Here is a 22,421-nt window from a genome sequence, read left to right on the forward strand (position 1 = left end):
ATAAATAGGAAGGGGACAGACCATCTGTCTTACATTAGTTTTTTACTTTATGGGGTAATTAATAGTTTCCTATTCTTCTTTAAGGATTACCAACAAACCTTAGGTCACTAGCTCAGGTGTATGATAGGAAGGAACAGCTGTTAAGATAAATCCTGTTCAGGTTATTTACATTACTCTCTCAGACACCAGACCATTGGTCTCTGTGTTGCTGAAGCACACCTGAGCCTACTAACTTATTGACAGTTTTGAAACCTCTACTTTTTTCTGGAATGTGTGTATATATAAACAACTTCCAGCCAAGCTCTATAGTTTCAAACAGCTTAACTTTGAATATTCTGTCTTAACTGGATAAAACCTGACCCCAGTGATACATTTTCATTGACCTTATTGAGGTGAGGATGACAGAGGATGACACCCATTGCTCTCCTGGGGGAATTTTCAAACTATTCCAATTGAACAATAGCTTTCTTATGTAATGGGGGGGGGGGGGGGGCGGGCGGGATCATGAAGTTGCAGCAGACTGTGAGCAAGTATCAAAATGAACCATTCCAATTATTAGGTGTGTTAATTCTAAACTGACCAATGTTTATGTTTCCATCTTCTCTCAGTAAGGGTTATGACTTCAGATGTCTAGTGCAACCATTGTTGTTGGTTTTTGTTTTTTTTTTTTTTTAACTGAAAAGGCAGTACTTTCCTTTCCTTACAATTCAGTCTGAAATAGGATTACTTTTGTGTGCTTGAAATGGAGGGGGGAGGAAAAAGCTTGGGCTAAAATAAATATTTCACTTGGATCTCCATTACATCTATGAGGATGACTCAGATTAATTTTTTCCTTTGTGTGTTGAGCTACATTTCCTACCTTCCAGGAAAGTGTTATAACTGCCAGATCATGGGTATTCTGTCATTCAGTGTTATTAATGTATTCTTCTGACACGTTTTATCCTGTACAAATTATGAAATAATAAGAAAGAGAAACCATTCTCAGGGACCATAGAGATGTTTAAATCAACAAATAATTCTCCTTGGTTTTGTATTTTATTAAAACTGAAACAGGTGGAACATAAGAGGCATAAGAAGAACCAGCTCAAGAAAGCCAACAACATAAAGGATAAGAGATTTTTTTCTGAAAGACTGAAAATCCCTGTTCAAATTTTTTGTAGGGGAGTATCAGTACCTAGGAGTTGTGGATGAATGGCTGGATATATCCAGACTATAAAAGAGAAAGCATGCAAAGCATTAACTCCATCACCTTACTTCTAAATCTGGCCTTGACTTTTCTCAGAAGAAAACAGTTTGTAAACTTGGGAACTGAAGAGCTTTGGGACTAATGGCATTACATTTTTCAAGGAGTATAGTATTTACAGATCTACACGTGTGTTCACACTTCTACATGCTGTTTCCAGCCTTCATTTGACATTCAGTTGCTGAAATGTGCTACTTCTTAGACAGATGTTTGACATCCAAAGATTCTCTTGGGACCTATATTTCATAGTACATCACTTCTTGGCTGGGCCAAATGATATTTCAGGGATTCAGTTCTTCTGAAGTTCAGAGTTCCCTTTCTAAGTACCGGTAGCCAGAAAAGAGTAACCTGAATGAAAAGTATTTTTTTTAACTCCATCTTAAATATATTACTGCTGTACTTACTGTGCTAAGTGTGTCTGTCAGGCAGTGGTCCCTGATTCTCCAAGCTAACTCAGGCAGAGCGGCTTGTGAACATACTAGCACTTTGCTTTAAAGCACATTGGTGAAACCACACTATGCAGCACTGGAGAGATACTCATCTCTGTCTCCATATGTTCTCAAGAGAGAGCTCCTGTTCTCTCGATACATAATTATGATATATGTGATTTCTTCAGTGAAAAGTGCATGAAATGACCTTAGAGATGGATTGCTTGAAACATGTAGGGATGGAAGCTTGCTGGGATAGTATAGAAAAAACATAGCATAAAGGGGGCTCTAGTCCAGTTTCATCTATGCTGTCTACTGGAGTAGTTCTGGAGCATGTCCTGTTCAGAATGAAGGAGGAAAATTAACTGGCAGCCTTACAGACTTGCCTTATTCTCCTGTCCCAAACCATAATTTGGGGGAATTACTTAGGTTTTGGCTGGCACTGTGGATCAAAATAGATCATTCTCTCAAATTTATTTAGGATGATACATAGAGGATGCATTTTTATTTTTTTTTCTTAACATTTTAGTGTATAGAACTGCATGACTTCATGAATCTTATACAAATATACATTCTTCCCTATATTAACCCACATCTTTAAATAAGATATCATCTGACTGTTATCTGGCACTCCCAAGTGCTATTGATATAATTGCAGTACAATTAGTCCCCCTTTCTAACAGTATGCTTTTGTCTGACATCCATTCTTTAGAGCTCTGTTAATCTCAGAAGTCAGAGGCTTAATTCCAGCATTAGATACCACAGTGTAGACAACTACCAGTATAGCTGTTGACATATGCACTAAATAGCTAAACTGCCATTATGGAGCTTATGGAGGCTCCAACAATATGATCAGTAAAGTCTAGGAAGTGATCTAGTTCTCCATAACATGCATACCCATACCCAGTCTTCTGAATCTTTAGACTTTGGTGACAATGTTGAGTGAACATTGAATACAAAGAGCTTGGATGTGTAAGTCACAGAAATTCAACACCTAAATTCAAGCTTCTAAATCTAAACGTTAAGCTCACTCAAGACACCCTCTATCTACATAATAAAAACAAAATCATTTTGTTTTGATATTTCTCTCAATCGCACTGTCCTTCAGACAGTAGTTCAGACTTCATTACATAAAAATCCCTGAGTTTTGCATAGGTATTTTTAATTATTGGAAAGCAAACTTTTGAGCATCTTTTTTTTCTTCCCCTGTTTGAATCTGGTTACTTTTATTTTTCCTATTAAAGATTCTTCTTGTTAACTGTTGCATACTTGAATAACCCGTATCATCTGATTTGATCATCTTATGACAAAACTATTAACCAAGTATTCTATTTAAATCTTAATTCTAGGCATCTATAACTTGCATTTCTTGTATATTTTCCCCTTTATATCCATGAGACACACCCAGAATAATCCAAAGGAACTTGATTATATTTGTATATTGTAAATTATTATCAATTAAAGACTAAAGTAATGTCAAATGAACTCAAACATATATATATATATATATATAATCTATTAAATGAGCACAAATGGTCCTTAATTTCTCTTATAGTCATTTTGCGGTTAGCTTGACCCCCTAATGCTTGAAGTTTAAACATGAAGGAAGTGAAGGTATGCTTAAGAGGCCTTCCCTTATTTCCATTATTTTTTCATATATTATCCACTGTGTGATGAAGTAGTAGAAAAAGACTGGCAGTACATCCATACACACTCTGTGAAGATTTTGATCTGGCCAGACCCAACCCTTGTCCAATCTCTAAGCTATGAAGATGCATGAATGTGTCATTGCACTTCAGCGATAACTGCAGAGTCTCAGCAGAGCTCAGCAGGTTTGGTACAGTGCTATGCTAATATAGCCAACTCACTGACAGATTGGAGCTGGCACACATCCACATACCCTGGAGTACAGACAAAATAAGTTCAAGTCTATCTGCACGTGTTCATAAAAGCAAACACACAGCTGCACAGCCTAAAAGAGGAAGGGAGTGGCTCAGGCCAGAAACTCACCCTACTTCTTACACATTCACTGCCTAAAAAAGGAAAGGAAACTGAATATTCTCAGGGCGTGGGGGTGAAATTTGCCTTGTTTGATGACACAGTACACAGAGAGTTGTGTAAGTATTTTGCCTTTAAGAGAGGTACAGAGCTGTACTTTCCCCAGCACAGGGCTAGTGCTAAATGTTACAGTTAATCCTTCAGGGTATGATTCCTGTGTCAGCCTTGAGCCTCCATTAGATCAGCCAGCTGTAGGAAGGAGAAATACTTGGCAGGAAAGAAAGGAAAGCAAGGCAATGTGCATATGTATTTGGCTCCGTCTTTCTCCCAGATGAACAGTACAATTTTATTTCTTTCAGGTAGGAAGGAAAATCTCTTAACAATTTAGCTTTGTGTGTCTTGTCTTTGCAAATTCATTTTTATTCCTAGTAATGGCAGGATTTATAATAATCAGATTATATATAAATCTATAAGAATTTCAGGTTAACTTCTTGATTTTTAATTAAATTTTCCACCCAATTTAAACAAAGTTCAAAGAGAAAGTGTTATCTCTATAACCAAGGGAAAGACAAAAAAAACCATACCTTTGGAAGAAAAACATACTAATTCATTATTGCTTGGCTTGTGTAAAAGCTATGCTAACTTTTGTAAGTGTGAATGTATAGAAATTTTATTAAGATCAGCTTCTGAAAGACAGAAAGTAACTTGAAGAGCCTATTTTTTATCAGAGTCCAAAAGATTGTCAAACATCATTCTGAATTAAAAAAAAAAAATGCACAGGAAGATAGAATTTGAATTGTATTGGATTCTATTTGAATTTTAGACAGATGATATGGAGTGTTTTCGGTCTTTGTGTTTTCAGTCTGATTTTATATTTTGCATTTCTTATGTTCTTATAACAGCAGCGCACATGAACAGTAATCCCTTCTAGAACCTGCCTGAGTGAAATGCCAAACCCGTGCTAGGTATCACTTGCTTTTCTAAAGGTGTAGTAATTCTCCTAAAAGCAGATGAGATATATGATACACATGCAGGAGAATGGAAATAAGACTTACCTTACATGACATTTGTGAGTGGAAGGATTAAAGCAAACCCTTTATCATCTTTTTCTTAGTATTATCGTCTTTTCATTAGACTCTGCATATTTAGTCTTAACTAAATTAGCCTTAAGAACACTTAATTCTTTAACTATGTATTATATGAAGTGCAAATTACTTGGTCAAATTTCTTTTAATTTCCAACTATCTTTCTTCTTTGCTTCAACAAATGGTTGCTCAAACTTAATCCTCATCTCTGAAATTTCCTTTGTTTCAACAAAGTATTTTTTTCCTCCTAGTGGTAGACAATGATCTCCCCCAGTATCTCTCAGGTCAAGGCAAAATTTTAAACTATAAGAAGAGAGGGAAAAGGGTAAGCACAGTGATCACAAAAATACTGCAAGACATTCCCGAAAGTCTTTCAACTCTAAGAGAGAGATGCCTATGAGCATCCTTGTGGATGTGGGCAAGAGGAGAGCAAAGGCAGTCTGACACACAGCCAAATATAATAATAATAATAATAATAATAATAATAATAATAATAATAATAATAAATTGCCAAGAGCAGGGTCCAAGAGGAACAAGGATATCCCAATTCTCAAGAGCCAAAGAGATATTTTAAAGTGTTAGTAAGCAAGAAAAACTTTGAATCATTAAGGCAAATGTGTTAAAATGCACATACTGTTATTTGTTGTCCCTTGCATTACTTATCATGTTATTTTACAACACCAAAATTAGTATTTTAGAAAACAAAAATTGTACTTAGCAACAGAACTAAGGGCTAATTTCTCCTGCATGAGTATTTATAATTTCTCAGTAATACAAATTAGATTTGTATTTGTCAGCTGGATTTAAATTGGTCAATTTTAAAATTACCAATTCAGTAATTCTTTCTTTGTCAGAGTATTCATTTAAAACAAAAATGTGACCATAGTCAAACTCTATTTATTTATTTATTTATTTGTTTGTTTATAAGTAAAATACTATTGGGAAAAAAATGCTCTTACAACTAATGTGTCATTCCATCTCTCTCTGACTAAAGTTTCACAAAAATTAAAAAAAAAAAAAAAAAAAAAAAAAAAAACACCACCACCAACAAAATCCTGCAGCTGAGGAAAGTTGTATAGCCTACAAAATTGTAATGAAAACCATATCACCTTTTTTTAAGTTCAGCCCTAAAGAGATCTGTACGGAAATATCAGGATTGGCAGAGTCAAAAGTCACCTGCAGATGATAAGAGAAAGCACTTGTTTTCAAAGGCAGAGTGGATAAATAGAGAATAGTTTCTCTTTCACTCTGAATGGTAAAATGAAAATTTATTCTTACCTAAAATTCAGGAACTAAAAGATCCCCTAAGTAGCTGGCTTTCCATTTCCTTTATTGGAAGTGCCACTGGACAAAAAATGCTACCTGAGATGATTGAAAAAGACTCATCTTAACATTGAGCTATGAAGTTTGGAAATCATTTAGAAAAGATTCTCTTATTTATCTCAGAGGCAGATGTAACTTTATGTTACTTGGGGGCCTAACTCAACAAAGTAATTATCATCAGTGCAGCTTTTGGTTTCAGGAACTGGCAATTAAAATCAGTGCAATAGCTGGATACAAGAGTTTTACTGCAGGCATTGATCATTTATTTTATTATCCACATCTTTGCATTAATTAAAAAGAGAATTATGGGTTCAATAGTTAGTGATTGGACTGGTTCATAAGATGATAAAAGTTGTTTGATATAACAATTTGATGTCTAATAATGACAGAGCAATTTTCTCATCAAGTTGAAGGGGTAACGTACAAATAAACTTTCCAAATTTTCTAGAAAATATATCAAGATTTATCAATGATAGTTTCAAGCAAAATGGGATTCCATTTTGTACATTTTGGCACTTATTTGTCCATGATGAATTCAGCATTGCAAAGATTAAGGATTAACTTAGCTTAGTCTACTATTGGACATAATTCATTATCCACAGAGATCTGCAAACATTAAAGAAAAATCTTAAAAAATAGAATTTTTCAACCTCAGGAATTACGAGGAATAAGGTCAAATCAAGAACAATTACGGGGTTTTTAAAAAGCTTAATCAAATTTATTTTCCCACACTTTCTTCTTAAATTGTTCTCTCTCAATTTCTGTTAAATCTCATTTTTACTTTATTTATTTATTTATTAGATAAACCTGTGACTTTGGGCTATGTTTTATAAATGTGTTACTTTAGTTGTCTTACCAAGTATGCATCTGTACTAGAACTGTTTATACTACATATTGTATAAAGAAACGTCTATAAGAAGTGGAAGCAACACTATTTCTTTTTTTTGCCACTCCTGAAGGAAAAAGCTAAAATATCCTTTGAAAGCACAGGGTATATCTGAAAAACATTTTCAAAACAGTGACTGTTTTTAAAGGCAATTTCTTAAGAAAAAAATTAACAACTCACAGCCATTAGTACGATGGTAATGATAAATATAAAAAGTCATTTTTCAAAGACACTGCTTACACAAAGAGTTGCTTGTTATTTCTTGTTATGACTGTGATCAAGAGGACATTTTTTTTACTTCTAGTTTTTGGTAAAGATTTCAATCAGCTTATTTTATTTTATTTTTATTGTATATATCATGCACATAATTATAATAAGCTCCAGATCTCTGACTTGGCAATAGTTTTCTAAACACCACAAACAAATCACCATTGCAGACACTCAGTAAGTCTGGAATCATTTAGACCTAGCTACTCTACTGAAATACTGTGAGTTGTCTTTAACCTAGATGGAGAGCAACTAATTTATTTTCTACCATCTATTCTTCATAATTAAGAATTCTTCTTTGGGCACTACTGTACTTCAGCATTAGTTATCCTCTGTAATATGGTCTAACAACAATTCTGCATGTTAACATTCACAGGCTTTGGTTATCAAAATTAGGCCATCTTGTACTTAGACTTAATGCTAAGGAAAATGAGCATATCATTAACAAATATTGAGAACAAAAGAGAGCTGGAAAGTATTTCCACTGCTGCAAAAATGTAAAAGCCAACTAGGAATGAGGTTTAGAAAGCTATTGGGTCAAAAAGAAAAGATGATTTTTTATATTACATTGTGAGGGATTTTCTTTTCTGTCGTCGTTATAACTTACAGACGTCTCAGTGCTGTTTCTATTATTTTTTGTTGTAGCTTCCTCCACTTAAATAATAATGCACAAAGCAAGACAGTTTGAATTACGTCTTAATCCAATGAGGTACTGAGCTCACTACTGAAGATGATGAAAGGCAAAGAGACCTTTTCTGGTATTTATTAAAAATGAGCTGAGAGAGGACTTCAGATTTTGAATTCCAATGAAAATATTGGGTCTTTAACATCTTAATGAAAGTACTTAGAATCTTCAGGATTTAATCCTAAGGTTATACTATGAAATACTTCCTGTAACAAAACATGAATTGTAGTGTTTTGTTGTTGTTTATGCTTTTTTTGCTTTCCATAGTACATTCGAGCCACTAAGTAGCTCAGAGTAGGCTAGCAGCAGATAGTACACATTGCATGTGTGACAGATATGCCACATTCCAGTTCTTATGATTTCTGAGACGTGGCCATGAGAAAGAAAATATGCCCGGAACACTGCTGAGAAAATCTGAACTGCCTGGTATTTCAAAAGAGACAGAAGAACCTCTTCTATCTTGTCAGCTGCTGTAGAATAAGATAGAAAATTCCATATCAGCACCCTTTCCTTGTCCTCACATCACCCTACCAACATCTGTGAAGGAGGTGACATAGTCCAAGTAAATTTTGTACATTTTGGCACACATTTGCTCATGATGAATTCAGCATTGCAAAGATTATGGATTAGCTTTGATTGGAGCAATCAGTATGGTTGCATAAGCCTAAATCCAAATGAAAACATAAAGAAAACTTCTCCAACACACACACACACACACACGCACACAAAGCTATTGTACATTAATGGTAACACTTTCCCAGTAAAGCTGCAGATACTGGATGGAAAGCACAGCATACCTCAATGTGAGAATGAGGCATTGCATAGTCTTCTGGGGAGCAACAAGAGTTTACAAGCACACCCCTGGATACAACTGTGGGGAGAGAAGAGCTAGAAGTCCATGCCTCTCTTTTAAAGAAGATTCCTTCCCTTTTGCAATCCGCTCAGAGATGGATACACTAAGTACAAGTGGTATAGGTGGAGGGAGTCTGTGGGGAGGCAGGCAGGAAGGCCCAGTCTTGGATTCTGCTATGGAGTGAGTGCACGGATCACCAGATATGATCTGAGGCAGTTCCTTGGATGACAGAACGTTTCTTGACTTGGTCCTCTGAAGAATGCCCACATGCTCCTCAGTGATCTGTTTTCTCTTTGATGAGGCTAAGGTGACTTAGCTTTTGGACTTCTTTTCTGGGAAGGGCCCAGGTGGATCACACTTATCACCCTCCCTTATCATATCTGTGAGAAGGCTAAGAGAAAAGGTCAAGTAAAATCAGAGAAAGGAAGAGGTATTTTTACAGGATTTGACTTGTTAACAGACGCAGTATTCACTAGTGACCCAAGAAATTCGTGCGGAAGAAAAATATAGACGCATGCAAAATACATGAAATAGGTCCCCAAGAGAGGCAGCTGATCCATGCATCCTGCACAATAGTGTATAAATATAATGAGATGAAATATTTACAGTAGTAAGGATCAAAGTCTAGGTTTATGATACGTTTTTAGCAGGGATATGCAGAAGCAAATCAGTTCCTAGTGGCCTACAGGTGCCTAGTAGGATGGTTGTCTCCCAGTGAAATCAGGATAGACTATAAACATCTAAAAATTTCACCATGTGCCTTGAAAGCAGCTCTGCATGTCTACATATTTTCTGAAAATCTATCTGCCACTTAAATCACCAAAACAAAAATGAAGACAGCACCAGACAAAGGATTACAGTTCTCATCACAGCTGACCCAAGAAAAAAATGAGAAAACAGAAAGACATATTAAAAAATACAATTTTAAGAATTTCACATTTGTATTTTGGATACAATTTTATGTATTATGTAATGTTAAAATCCAAAATAGGCATACCTAAGAATCAAAGTACTTTTTATTTTATTTTTTTTACCACTCAGATTAAAATTCATTAAACTTAGATGACATGATAAAGCCCAACACGGTAACAAAAAAAATATTGGGATCCTATCAGAAAAAAAGAGCATGACATTTTTCAAATTTGGATTATCTGTGGAAAGTTTCAGCATATATGTCATTGGTCTTTCCCCTTTGTGCCATGGCCAGAGACATCATATGTTTACTGGTTACACAGTTTGACGTTGTGCTCATTCATTTACCCTTCAAAATTCCCATCCCAACCAAAAAGACACAAATTGCATCATAAACTTGATGACTCATACCATAAAATCAGGCTTCCTCTTTATTTGGACCTTGAACAACTGGCTTGACCCAAGATGTAACAACTGTTTGCAGAGGGAAAAAAAGCTGCAATTTCCCTTAAGCGTAAGCAGAGCTGGTAATAACAAACGTCAGCTGAAGAAGGTTAATAGGGTCATGGAACAATTTACATTTTGTTCGGCATATGAGTTTTTGAATTTCTGTTTAGCTTTTAAACATGCAAGTCTTGTACTAGGAAAAGAGGGGAGAAAACCCTAACAACCTTTATACAAATAATAGGTCTCATAGCTAAGACAGTTAAAAAAATTCACTCCTGTATCTTGGAAACTGTGTTGCTGACTACAAATAAATGTGCTGTCAAAAGTACAGGGAGGAAACAAGAATTCAGTGCAGACATAGCAATAAGTACTCTTTTTAATCTGAGAAAATACTAATGATTCAGATAAATTTTTAAATACTACTTTTACTTAAAAATTCTATTTTATTTTAACTTTTGAAGGTCTCCAATTTTGCCAAATCAAATTCTCCAGCTATTTCTCTTTCTCTAATCCCCACACCAAACTAGTGCTCTTCATCTTTTTTGCATTACAAATATTAATAAATATTCTGCAAGAACATTTTCCTCCCTCTATTACCCTTACAGCCTTCCTCTCCTCACACCTGTACAACTTCATGTTATATCCTCAGCTACACCTGTACAGTGTCACCGAGGATAATACCTATGCCAAATAAGATTAAAAAGCTTTTTTTTTTTTTTTAAAAAAAAAAGAAAATAAAAATAAAAGAAAGAAAAGAAAAAGTCACTCTCGTTGGTCAATACTGAAATCACCATAAAAAATTTCAGACATAAGAACATAAAAATCTGATGTCAACAAAAGAATGTCAACTATTACATACTTTATTCATATCAACCTAGCACAGTCAAACTATGTTCACAACCATAAAATGTTTCAGAAGCACAGTATAAAGAGATAACCTTTTGATCCCTATCAATCAGAGATAAGAACAGGTTACTTAGGTGGGTTTCACAGGAATTACTACCTGATGCCTGGAACAGAAAGTGATTCAGTGGGAGTTAAAGTCTTAGTAAGATAAAACTCAAGAAGTATCAATAACTTATATATTCAAGGTATCGCTGCAATTTGTCACAGTGAACCAAACACAACTGCCAAACAGACACAAAATTTACACAATCCACATCTTTCTGCCTAACATTTTGGAGAATTCATATGGTCATGCGCACAGGTTTATGAAAAAGCACCTTGAAATCTTTTGTTTCTTTGCCAGACAGATGGAAATTGACTGCATGGAATTATTATCTTCCCTCCTCTCTCTCTTTTTTTCCCCCTAAAAGCTGCCTGGTTTTATTAACAAATGTCTTTGTTAATAGAAACAACTCAAGCTTGAAAGTCCAAATCTATATCAATACTGGCTGTCAATTCACAGAAGTGAGGAATGCAAGTGCTAGTCACAGCAGTGGAGTAAAAGGGTAACGCAAAACCGCTCCTTTTTGTTCACACCCCAGCATTCCTTGCATTCAATCTCGAACTGCTATGGAAACAAGCGCTGAGTCAGTCAGACAGGAAAGATGGAGAGCAGGCTGCTCTCATGGCCCACATTGGGCAAGCCCTCTTGTCCTGCACCAGCAGAAATCCACATCCATCCCACTGTCTTTGATGCAATGATGAGGCCCATATCTGGGTTTGCTAAGAGTTCTTAAATCATATTACAGTAGCCAAAGGGTTCCTGGGATGGCTTCTAAACAAGGGTACTCTTTTTTTTAAGAACTCCCTCCATCTCCTAACATTTTAGTGTATCAAGGCAGGTTTTATCCAGAAGAGCTTTTTAAGTTATCCAGATGTCATGTGAACTATATGGTTGTGTCTATGGGCCAGACAGATTACGAAGACTCCAAAAGTCATACCCAGACCTCATCAGGGGTAAAATGACATCATCCTATTGAATTTGCTGACTGCACTGTCTACAGTCAAGATGCTAAGAGCTGCCAACATAGGAGATACATCCCATCATCTGCAAAATTTATATATCCTTTTATCAGCATATAGGAAAAATCTGCCAGTACTCAGGGGGGGAAAAATGTGATTTAATTTATTTTCTCCTTGAAATGTTAGAAAGTTCAATGAGCAATCTTCCTTTTTCCTGTGAGGATCCCTTCTCCTTCAGAAGTGCTCTTCTTTCCAACATTTCCTCCCTGAAACTCATAAAGAATTTTATGAGCTCTAAGAAAACATTGTTCTTACTCTTCTATACTCAAAATATCCAGTATCTTGTCATAGGCTATGATTTTAGCCATTCAGTGGAGTCTGTTTATCTGTCTGTATATTAGATACATGAGAAAAAATTACTTTATGTCTGGATCCCTTATACAAAGCTAGTGCATTACACTTGATAGTTATCTGGTATAGCTCATTTCTGCAGAATTGCAGTCATTCTCTGGATTTCTGTTTTATTGGAATGCATCCACATAAAGGGTGTGAAGCATGAATCATTCTTAGTCAGCACATTACTTTTCTGGGAGGAGACTTGAAAAATAGTGTATCTGTATAAAACCAGAGGGAAAATGTAGGCACCACTATAAACGGTATTTTCATTTAGTTGGAATTTGCCAAGCACCATAGAGCTAACACCTCTGTGCTTGCTAATCACCAATTTGGATAAGTGCTAAGCCCTGCAATTCTGCAAGTCTTCGTATGTTAAAAGGAGTGTTTTCACTTCTCAAGATCAGACCTTAAATAAATTATGGGGTACTTAATAATGGCAAATGATCATCTTTATGTGTCATCTAGCTTTATGGGTCATCATCAAACTACCAGAGGAGAGTAAGATCAATTTAATTACAAAGTTTGAAGAAGACTTACTTATTATTCTTCATTTTCAGAACTCCTATATGTCTGTCTGCTGTATGAGTCAATATCCCCAGGCACATTACACTAGACTTCTGTATTATGTTGATTCTCTTAAGACAACAGAATAAAATGCAAGAAAAGGGATACTCTTACAGACATTCTGTGTGGAACACTCCCTGGTCAGATGTGTTGAAACAAATAATTGTATTCCCAGTTTGCAACTCTTCTTTTTTTCTAAACTCCATATAACTGGAAAACCCATATTCTCTGATGGAAGCATCACAGCAGGTAAGTAAATCCAAGATGCACCTTTTTTGATAGTTTTCATCACATATTAAAAAAACCATACTTGTTCAAGAGTCCGTATAACCCAGTAATGTCTCCAAAAGTGGCCACACGTGAACATATAAGGAAAAAGAGGATCAGGGAAAACATGTATGATATTTCACCCATAATACTCTGTCTGTCTCCAGCTACTTTCAAATTTATTTTCTAAGTGCTTGTCCAAACTGTCTGTAAACCCATATAAATACTTTGCAAACAACGTCCTTTGGCAAAGAACTCCACAGTCATAAAACCTTTTCCATGAGGTCCACTTTTTGTTTGTTTTGAAATTCTCTACTACTATACGATAGTAGAGGGAGACCATCTGATGGGTCTGTCTTGTACTGGAAAAAAAACAGGAGTAGATCCCTCTCTCCTCTTTCTATGGCTTTTTTATTTTCTTTTTTCTTTTTTTTTTTTTTTCCAGGTCTTTATCATACACTTTCCAAACTTTCTCTTTTGTAGGTTGAGGAGGTCCAACCTACTCAGTAGTTGTTTCTGTGTGAAAGCTGCTCTATACCTTTGTTAAACCTTAATGCCTATGAATACAGAGATTATGAAATATAGAATCATACAGTAACTGAATTATAGTGTGTTTTTTTCTCTCTTTTTACCCCTTTCCTACCAATTTCTCACGATATATTTGCCTTTTTTTTTTTTTTTTCTACCCTGCTTATGTTTCCATGAAACTATTGTATCTGTGGAAGAAAATAATTAGTTCACAGAATCACAGAATCATGGAATGGATTGGTTTGGAAGGGACCATTTAATTGCAATCCCCCTGCCATGGGAAGGGACACCTCCCATTAGACCAGGTTGCTCAGAGCTCCATCCAGCCTGGCCTTGAACACTTCCAGGGATGGGACATCTACAACTTCTCTAGACAACCTGGTCCAGTGCCTCATCACCATCAGAATAAAGAACTTCCTAATGTTTCATCTAAACCTACCTTCTTTTAGTTTAAAGCCATTCCCCCTTGTCCTGTCACTATACTTCCTGACAAAGAGTCCCTCCCCAGCTTTCCTGTAAGTCCCCTTTAAGTACTGGAAGGCCTCTAAAAGGTGTACCTGGAGTTTTCTCTTCTCCAGGCTGAACAACTACAACTCCTTCAGCCTGTCTACACAGGAGGGTGCTCCATCCCTTTGATCATCCTCACGGCCCTCCTCTGGACTCACTCTAAAAGGTGCAGTTCAGCATCCTTTAAACCTGTGGGAATTTACTCAAAGTAGTGATGTGCTAAGAATTTCCGATAATAACTATATGGCTACACAGTAGAGCTTTCACTGTTGAACTGAGCTGTCATATTTCAGGTATTTATGTTTATAAATACCTGAAGTGTGGGAGACAGAGGGATATGGCCAACCTCTTTTCGGTGGTTTGTGGGTACAGGACAAGGGGTAATGGCCACAAAACTGAGCACAAGAAGTTCCGCACCAACATGCGAAAGAACTTCTTCACGGTGAAGGTGACGGAGCGCTGGGACAGGCTGCCCAGGGTGGTTGTGGAGTCTCCTTCTCTGGAGATATTCAAGGCCCGTCTGGACGCCTATCTAGGCAGCCTGCTCTAAGGAACCTGCTTTGGCAGGGGGGTTGGACCCGATGATCTTTGGAGGTCCCTTCCAACCCTACAATTCTGTGATCCTGTGATTCTCTGATTCTGTGATTTCAGTGATGTCAGACAGACATTCAGTTGAAAAAGAAGTTACCATTTACAGCAGCTCTGATACTGTAGTAACCATGCCTAGATATTTTCAGGTGTAGTATTATGAAGAGGATAAGACAGCATTAGGCTTTTCTATAAATGGCATATGGTGCATCTCTACAACTATGTGGCATCCTCAATTGAAACTGATATAGCTGTATTTTCTATAAAAAGTCTCAAGGGTTAATTTCTACCTCTTTGTTTTGAGACATCTGAGATAAACAACATTACCTTCAGTATTCTGAAATTATTGCAGGTTCACTGTCTGTTGAATCAAAAGCTTAGTCAAAAAATGTGACAAAGGCTTAGGAATTTAATCTAAAAGTTTCAAATTTGTGCTAAAAACTGCAGTAAAACAGCCATACTGCTACATTAAGGAGGCACAGGATGTTTTGCTATGACTAATTTTCTGGGTGTTGCAGAACCACTCTGGTAATATCAATGGCTTTGTATGCACTACACATGCTGGTTTCTGTGTTAGTTAAAAAATGTTCTTATTCCAGAAACTATCTCACCCACCACTGAAACACTATATCTGAATTCAACATTACATTGCACCAAATAACAGCCACAGTGACAGTGCCTTCCATTTGGTATTCACTTATTTTTTAGATAACGGATGCATAATTTTATGCTGTTTTCCAGAGACATTGGTCTTGTTCTTTCTTATGAATCAGAATTGAGGAGAAAGGGTAAACGCTTGCTCAATGCTTGGTCTTGCTGTAAGAGAGAATGAAGATAACACCCCAAATGAATATCTGAATATTTCACCAGCTTGCTTTTAGCTCCTCTTGACATTGCTCCTCCAAAGCCCCAACAAGAGCATTTGGCAGGGATTCCTGTTCCTGTGTATAGTGTATGCAATGTTATCACTCTTCATTAGATTGTATTGATTCACTTTGCTTTTAAAGGAACTCAGGACGGACACCTGAGAGTTTAAAGGAAGATCAGTGACACGCTTTCTACTTTTAGAAATAATTGTATAACTATTATAATACACAGTGTAAAGACTTTTATTCAGGGACAGAGAATGTAGTCCTGAGAATATGAAATGTGAACAGGCAAAATGTAGATGAAGGAGGAAAAGGTTCACAGCACTATTAAAATAAATTTGCTGCAAAGAGTAATTGACATGTTCCCTGTAAAAGCCAGCATGTAAGTTGTGAGTGACTGCTTTTAAAATGTTGTAAGAAAGAGCAAGGATGCCAGGTTGGACAGCTGCCTTTAGATGAAAAGCCAGAATAAGGTGTAGTGTGAGCCGAAGATCAAAGAGAGGGATTTACAGCAATTGTGTGGTGTTCTGGCTACCAGCACAGGAAGCTACAGTCAAGGCAACCAAGTCAAAGACACAGAGCAATTATTTAAGAATAGGAATTAATACAGCATGTCCCTGCTTGGCATTCAGATCTGTCTGTAACTCTGTAACTTAGGCTGGAAATGAACTCCTATTAGCGGGAAAAGTAGAGGGAGAAACCATAAAATTCTTTGCAGATCTGGTTGTCTTTATCTTCATTAGTAAACCCAGCCAACCCAGTGAATCCATTCCAGTGTGAAAATGCTTCAGCAAACCATACAGGAAATGGAGGAGAAGGCAGGAAGAGAAGCACATGACATTGTGGAAAAAATTGCTGACTGCTTAAGACATATTCCCCACCACCACCACCACCCCATTTGTGTTAAAATGTCACTGTCAAGGTCTCTTGTAATGCAAAATAATTATTTTCTCTCTCTCTCTCTCAAAAAGAAAGAAAGAAAGAAAGAAAGAAAGAAAGAAAGAAAGAAAGAAAGAAAGAAAGAAAGAAAGAAAGGAAGGAAGGAAGGAAAAAAAAAAGAGAAAAGAAAAATAATATGTCGGTACATTCATATAAGTTCAGAAGGATTCACTTTGCCAAGCAACTCTAACTGACTGCAGGACACAGGCCTTAAGATTTCTCTGAACTGACCTTTATTTAATCACTATATGCAGAAATAAAGCCATGACTACAATTTCAATCTTCCAGTTCATTAAAAAAAAACTGGTTTTTGATTCTATATGAGCTTTATGATTGAGTTGATTGTATATAGAGATATTCCTGATAAATAAACATGAGAAATGGCAAATAAATGGCAGAGAATGAGTCATACAATCTTTCAGAAATGATACTATACTGATCAGCATATATGTGATGGTAAAGATACTGGCTGCATCTTCACCTACATGTCTCCTGATGTTACAGCAAGTCCTGGGATCTGGATACATCAGTCATTCCAGCTGGCACATAGGCAGGCAGACGCGGTCTGCCTTCTGTGTCAAGTGCCCAGCCTTCCTTGGCATGGAAATGAGAAACCATTGGTGGGTGCTACAATACAGAGGTAGCTACAGCAACTTTTGTATGTGTTAGTTTGAATCAAAATACATTTGACTGGTAAGATTGTTGTCAGCAGTATCATGCATTTTCAGTTTATCCCAGAAGATTTGTTTGCAAACACTGCTGAAAAAGTCAGCCAAGTTTAATACACTGTATATTCGCCTAATGAACTGAAATACATCATCACGACAGCTATTTCCCTCATGCCTAATTAGCACACCCTCCTGGGCTTTAAAATCTTACCAGTGCTGTTAAGTAACTAAAAGTTTGGTTCTTGCAACTCTTTCCTTGCTGGGTAACACTTCATTATGTGAGCCCGCCCATGGACTTCAGGGAAACTGCTGGAGATCCTGATCAAAAATCATGATTTTATCACGGGCTTCTCTCATTAGATAATGTCAATATTTGCAGGAAGCCCAGTATTTTCTGTGATGGGTGTAAATATACTGAAGAAACCTGAAGAAAAAAAAAATGGTTTTGGTAGACTAGTGCATCCTAAAGATGCCTATGCTGTAGATACATAGACATATCATAGGCACATACATTTATTTGTGTGTGTTTTGGAAAAGGCAGATAGATAGGCAGGGTGTGAAGTTGCAGGTATTAAAATTATCCTGTCATATTTCACTCCAGTGTTTCAGATTCCAGATTTCCAGATTTCCTTTTTTTTTTTTCTTTTCATTTTCTGATTTTCTCTGCTTTGCAAGACTTTTTGTACAGTTAAGATATATGAGCATTTTTATTTTATGTTTTCCAAAGGCTTAGAATGCTATGTTCACTTCCAAACCTACGTCTCTTCTCAGACAGCAGTGCAGTTCAATGATGCCAAATCTGAACTTGTGGGCTAGATGCCTCGTTTAACAAAAGTAACCTGAAACTCTGTAAGCTTTGTATAATGCTAACATCTGCATTTATTCAGCTGCAGATTATATGCACAAGGCTAGCTCCTAGGTGGTGTAAACAAGGATGGCTTCTCTGAAGTCAGTGAGGATTGCCTCCACTTACACAAGCTAAACACATGGTACATATTCATTAGCTCACTTCCCTTACACAAAGTTGGTCAGGCTGCCAGTGAGGTATTCATTCATAGACTACTCATACATACTTTCTCTATAAATCACAGCCCTCAATTACAAATTCAAATACATATCATTGCTCAGATCAGGGATGTGCTGAAACAGTTTCATCTGGTACAAACAGTTCTTGAAACCAAAACTGATTCTTAAATTTTCCATTTAAAAATGATTTTTGGAAAGTTTAACCCTGCTGCAACAATCCTCTTGTGCACAAATTGAGCAACTATGTTCGCTCCTCCTCCCCTGCTACATGCCCACTGAGGGACAGCAAACAGAACTAGAAAATGGAAGAGAAGAAGAAGGATAAAGCAGCAGACCTTAGTACATAGATGGGAGTTTTGAAGACAGGCAAATTTGCCTCTCAAGAGCACAGTGAAAGGACAGGAGGTGATCAAGGAAAGGACAGGCCAATGATGATGTCAGGAAACTCCACTTAGACATGAGTTAAAACACAAGAGACAATGCCCAGGAGCAGGCTGCTCAGAAATGGCAGTCACAGACTTCAGAGATTTTCAAGACTTGACAGAATATGGAGTGATGTCGCCTCACTTGGAGGTTGGATTTGATTTCAGAGTTGGTCCTGCTTTGAGAGAGGGTTGAATAAGATGAAATCCCTGCAAACCTAAGTCATGCTGTGATTCTGGGATCTAGTTCAATTCACTTCTCAGGTGCCAAAAGTGTTGACAAGAGATAGTTCTAGTGACTGCAAATGAGTAACACTGCACTAACATGAATGTAATTTGCAACATAACCATTGCACTCCTTTATGATATGAATTATATATTATATATTTTAATATGATATGACGCTATGATATGATGCTATGTTATAATATATAGTATAATTTATTTCATCGAAACTCCCCACTCCCCAGCAGATAACAACTTAATTTTTCTGATGCTCTGATATAATCTATAGTTTAGGCAGATACGAGGAATGAGAAAACACTTTCATATATTTGCTATGGAATACAGCTTTTCTGATCTAGTGTACTAATTTTAATAGGTTGGAAGATTTTTTTTCCTCCTCAGAGAGAAATTTCTAAAGCAAATGTAGATTCTAAATAACAGGGACCTGAAACAGTATTGTAAGAATGGAACATTTTTTTGTTTGTTTGTTTTTGTAAGCATTAAATACCAAAGGATTTGAATTTCTTTTGAAAATAAAAGTTAATAATATATATATGTTTATTTTTCTTGATGCACTTTTTATGTCTGTAAGTGCTAGTGAAACATACTTTATTTATTACTTCTTTAGCATGTGTGATGATAACAAGACATTTTGTCTGTAATTTTTTTTTGCAGAAAGTAAACCTTTTTAATCTGAATACCCTTCAATGTTATTTCTGGCTGTTTATTTTAAATATTATTAGTGAAGAAGATATATTGCTCCAGGAGGAACTTATGTAGTAAAAACAAATCAAAATTTTTGTTCTTTTGTTTCCCTCAGGTTTGCACATCCCATATAAAAATTACTTCTATTTGGACTGTGTGCACAGGGACATCTGCTCACTGTGTACAGCTGCTGATCTGTGCACAAATTCTGTGCTCCTCTGTCATAAGAATCTACTCACCCGATATAAGGAAATAATGTTTTTCACTTATTGCAATTATGCAAAGAGAACATAAAAATAAAATTAAAAAATAAATCATTCTCTTTTGATTGCAATTTACATCACCTTGCACCTGTGCAAACCACAAAACAAGGTGTGAAGTAGTCAGCAGATAGGACCAGAATACCTCTTCACTAAGAAAGATGCTTTCAAAAGATTATTGCCCAAAATTAGTTTCTACCACAGAAGAAGAAAATTAACATCTTTAAATATTTACAAAGTGAATATGTATTTTAAAACCAACTAGGAAATCAACATCCTCTCTAAGATGTAAATACAGCCTGACAGACTATTCAGAATGGAAGATCTATTCAACAACTTGAGCCCCTTTTTCTTCTTATGCATCTTATGTGAATAGACTTGATTTTGATAATGTCCTCATTATTCAAAAGTATTTTAACCAGTCATTACCCAAATAAGAAGATAAGTAGGAGCGAATCCTGAGGTTGTTTAAGGTGGCTCACAAATATTCATTTGCACTTTAAAAGATTTTTTTTTTTTTTTTGGCGTATCAGAATTGTTCTTTGAATGCACAGAGAAAGAGTTTGAAATATGATAGAAAATACTGTTGGTGAAAGTTCTTTTTCTGTGGTAACTCCTTTCAAATGTAACCGGGTTGTTAAATTCAAGTCTTTTCTTCATTTGAAAGGATGTCTCACAGATATGCAGTAAATGTGTGACACTATCTCACACAAAGTAGATTTGTACAACATAAAAACACAGTTATGTTCTGATGTTATTGGAATTTGTTGAAGGCTTCTTAAAAACTCTTCAGTGTTTGCTTGAGTCATAATGGATTAGTTTTAAGAATTTACGTAAAGGCAATGTAGCATTAGGTGAAGTACATATTGAGAAAAAAATTCTCTGTGAAAAGTTTCCTTTTCCTATTTATTTTCGTGTGGAAAAGCTGGAAAAAGAATGTGCTGAGGGAGTATTCTTGTCTCATTTTCTGTGGGAGGTAAGGGCACATAGGAATGAAGGTTAAATTGTGACACACAGGAATTAATCATCAAAGTCACAGAAGAAACTTGAAGTAGAGTTTGATATTCGTTTTAGGTTTTAGATAAAAAAAAAAAAAATCCTCTCCTCTCCTCTCCTCTCCTCTCCTCTCCTCTCCTCTCCTCTCCTCTCCTCTCCTCTCCTCTCCTCTCCTCTCCTCTCCTCTCCTCTCCTCTCCTCTCCTCTCCTCTCCTCTCCTCTCCTCTCCTCTCCTCTCCTCTCCTCTCCTCTCCTCTCCTCTCCTCTCCTCTCCTCTCCTCTCCTCTCCTCTCCTCTCCTCTCCTCTCCTCTCCTCTCCTCTCCTCTCCTCTCCTCTCCTCTCCTCTCCTCTCCTCTCCTCTCCTCTCCTCTTTCTCTTTTTTCTTTTCTCTTTTCTTTTCTCTTTTCTTCTCTTTTCTTCTCTTTTCTTCTCTTTTCTTCTCTTTTCTTCTCTTTTCTTCTCTTTTCTTCTCTTTTCAAATATAAAATACTTCCATCTAATCTCATTTGTTTTTTGACTTGCTTCCACCTGAATAAAGCTATTGTCCTAAGGACAAGCAGAAATAGGAGAATGGGTCACCTGAGTACAAGTATGAAGCATATAGAAGGCTGTATATTTCCTTCAGAGCAATTCCCCAAAAGAGCCTAAAGGAAAGTGTATCTGTTGGCCTATTGAAACCAACGACTCTTGAAGTAATAACTGATATTTCTTCTAAGAGAAGAAAAATAATTAAAAAAGAATAAATGATGAAGCAGTTCTGTGTTTAAAGGTACTGGCACACTCCTGGAAAACCTGAAAACCTGTACCTAACATCTGTTCATGTGTTCTCAGGATGTGTAATATGTGTGCTAAAGAAAGAACTAAAACAATAGAAGGGAGACATTGTCTTTTTACTATTACCACTATTATTAAAAGATAATGTGAGCCTGCTCCTAATACAAAGGAGAAAATAACATGCCAGAAGGCTCCTTGCTCACAAGTAGATATAGACACCATTTCATACTCACATTCAATTGAATCTTAAATTTGTGTTAGATGCTCTGGATGGAAGTGCCTGCCTTTCAAACCAGCCATCAGACTTTGCTGCACTAGAAAGTCCCAGCAGTCATCAGCGTATTTCCCCGTAATAGTGACTATTATTATCTAATTATTTACTTGTAACTGAAAATTTTCATTTGCCATCTATTGCTTGAGATCTCCAAGTAGGTAGTTAATAATCATAATCACAGCAATAATGACGGGGGGGGAGGGGAGAGAGGGGGAGCGGGGGAGGGGGGAAGGGGGGAAGGAAGAATTTTGGAGGTCCATTAGCTGTTATGTTTGACAAATGAACATTTTCTGATTTTATTCAGGCACAGAGGCACATAACTGAATCCATTCAAGCAGGACTACAGGTCATTCCATAAGTGGAGCAAATGTAGCGCT

At 36.5% G+C, this 22,421-nt stretch overlaps 2 long non-coding RNA genes across 2 annotated transcripts; both read left to right on the forward strand.

Moving 5' to 3' along the window:
* Positions 1 to 281: 281 nt before the first annotated feature.
* Positions 282 to 1,819, forward strand: LOC308178815. Its single transcript, XR_013939978.1, has 2 exons — positions 282 to 392; positions 1,054 to 1,819. It is a non-coding gene; the product is annotated as an uncharacterized lncRNA (long non-coding RNA).
* A 1,845-nt stretch (positions 1,820 to 3,664) lies between these two features.
* Positions 3,665 to 16,828, forward strand: LOC308178811. Its single transcript, XR_013939975.1, has 2 exons — positions 3,665 to 4,028; positions 11,985 to 16,828. It is a non-coding gene; the product is annotated as an uncharacterized lncRNA (long non-coding RNA).
* The last annotated feature ends 5,593 nt before the right edge of the window (positions 16,829 to 22,421 follow it).

The sequence above is a fragment of the Anser brachyrhynchus genome (genome assembly GCF_964034855.1).
Source record: "Anser brachyrhynchus genome assembly, chromosome: 1".
NCBI lineage: Eukaryota > Metazoa > Chordata > Aves > Anseriformes > Anatidae > Anser > Anser brachyrhynchus.